General features: G+C 30.9%; 1 pseudogene; it reads right to left on the bottom strand.

The window, feature by feature from the left end:
• Positions 1 to 358: 358 nt before the first annotated feature.
• Positions 359 to 475, bottom strand: LOC145249299 (5S ribosomal RNA; annotated as a pseudogene).
• Between the last annotated feature and the right edge of the window lie 2,273 nt (positions 476 to 2,748).

Raw genomic sequence — 2,748 nt, 5'->3', positions numbered from 1 at the left:
TCACAAGAATGTGGCTGTACTTACCAAGGTCACTACATTAACGTAAGTTATGCTTATGTAATTGTTGTTTGGAGTTTGTACTCAGCCTGTTAATTGTTCTCTGCCTATTCTAATCAATATACATACATACATACATACATACATACATACATACATACATACATACATACATACATAAAAAGGCTTCCTTCAGTCTTGACAGACTATGGCCACCCACTGTAAGGGTGCCTGCGCGTGAAATTCTTCTGGCAAGAGTTGCGCAATCTCCAACCACACCTCTCCCGAGTCGACATTGTTGAATACCAGTGGCAAGTGGAGGTTCAGGGCGACTGGAAACAATGTCGAGATAAGCGGAAAGCACATACAGCGCCTAGAATTCCCAAATGGTCACCCATCTGGTACTACCCAGGTTCAGCGTTGCTTAACTTCGGTGATCTGACGAGAATCAGTGTGTCAACGTGATTATGCCGAACATACATACATACATACATACATACATACATACGTACGTACGTACGTACATACATACATACATACATACATACATACATACATACATACATACATACATATATTATAGCTGTTATAAAAGGAAGCTTGAAGTTTTTTCTTTGTATTCATGGTAAAAAGGACAGAGGGAAAATATCTGTCTGAAATGAGTGAAAATGAAAACATTTAATGGAGGTTGAAAAAAAAAACTATTGGTAAATTTTGCTAAGATTAAAATGACTGTATTATAACACAATTACATGTGTATGACAATTTTTTAGATTGGCGAGACCTTATCATTGCCCGGATGTAAAAAATTGGTGACTTGTACTGCTGATGGAAAAGGCTGGAGTCAAATGAAATTGATTGAAATTCCTGGATGCAGTGCTAGACAATCTTGTCAAATGGTAAACGGATCTTATGGATGCATTGGTAAGTGAGACATTTTAGGATATTTTCGCAGGATAAATGCAAGATCATTTTTTTTGGGGGGGGGTAATGATGCAATATAAATATTGTGCTATCGTTGGAATCGTCTGGGTATTTCATGGAAAACGCCGGAGATGCGATCGAAATTTTTTGTTTTTGCTTGTTTTTGTACAAACGCTGGACAATCTCTTCAATGAAAAATTTATTATTTCTGTCAGTACGAAGCTAATTCAATGAAAATTAATTAAAAAATGAAAACAATTTCAATGAAAAATTAATTGAGAAATGAAAACAATGTTAATAAATTATCAATTGACAAATGAAAACAATTCAGATTAAATGTTGATTAAAAAAATGAAATAATTTCTGTGAATTATTAATTTACAAATGAAAAAAAATTCAATAAAAAATTATTTAAAAAATAGAAGCAGATTCAGTGAAAAATTGATTAAAATTAAAAACAGTTTCAATAAAAAAATAATTGAAAAATAAAAACAATTTCAATGGAATGTTAATTGACAATGAAAACAATTCTAATTAAAATTTAATTGACAAATGAAAACAAATTTAATGAATTATTTATTTACAAATGAAGACAACTTAGATGAAATGTAAATTCAAAAATGAAGACAATTTCAATGAAAAATTAATTTAGAAAATAAAAACAATTTCAATGAAAAATTAATTTAGAAAATAAAAACAATTTCAATGAAAAATTAATTTAGAAAATAAAAACAATTTCAATGAAAAATTAGTTAATAAAATGAAAACAATTTCAATGAAAAATTAATTGACAAATGAAAACAATTTTAATGAAAAATTAATTGACAAATGAAAACAATTTCAATGAAAAATTAATTGACAAATGAAAACAATTTTAATGAAAAATTAACTGACAAATGAAAACAATTTTAATGAAAAATTAATTGACAAATGAAAACAATTTTAAGAAAAATTAATTGACAAATGAAAACAATTTTAATGAAAAATTAATTAACAAATGAAAACAAAAAATCTAATTTATTCCCTGCTTCCTTTGTTCTAGCTTGTTTGCCTCGATGATCAATTCGCTCTTTTAATACTTCATTGTAATACACCTTCCTATTCCAGTAGATTCTTTTTAAAAGCTGCAAGTTTGTGGAACTCTCTTCCTGCCAGTGCTTTCCCTCTGCCTATAACTTCGCGTTTTTTTTTTCAAGATTAAGGCCAACAGCATCTCCTATCTTTGCGATATTTATTTTGCATTCCTGTTTACTCCTTATCCCCAGTGGCTTCACGCATTTTCTGGAATAATTTGCATTAAAAAAAATCTATTTTAAGGTCACCAGAAAAAAGTTGAATCATTATTCTGCCCCATGAAGTACTTCAATCCCGACGCAATACTCTACTTGCATACTAAAATGGGGTAATGCTGTCATACCTGGGGAGATTCTGCTCAGAGCACTTTTCCCTTTTTCACTTTTCATTTCTCGCAGTGCACACTTTTCCATTCCAGAATTCCATTTGAATGTCCTGGCTGAATATTGTGGCCGTTCTTATCAGCTTTTCCAGTTTCTTTATTTATGCATTTATTTTTGTTAATAGTTTCAGGTCGTCCATATACATAAGGCGATTTATTCTTTGTTCTGTGCCTGTAAACTTATGTAAAACTGTATTGATGCTTCTGTCTGTCTTTCCAGTACAATGTGGCGGTGAAGTGTGCCATGAAAACGCAACTTGTGAAGAAGACAAATGTCGATGCAATGCAGGACTTTATGGAGATGGAATTACAACTTGTTTGAGTAAGTGAAAACAAGCATAAAAAAAACGTATCTCAAATTTTAGACTAAG

This window comes from Euprymna scolopes, chromosome 27, assembly GCF_053919585.1.
Source record: "Euprymna scolopes isolate OS-2025 chromosome 27, ASM5391958v1, whole genome shotgun sequence".
Lineage (NCBI taxonomy): Eukaryota > Metazoa > Mollusca > Cephalopoda > Sepiida > Sepiolidae > Euprymna > Euprymna scolopes.
This window is presented reverse-complemented; position numbering and strand designations above follow the sequence as displayed.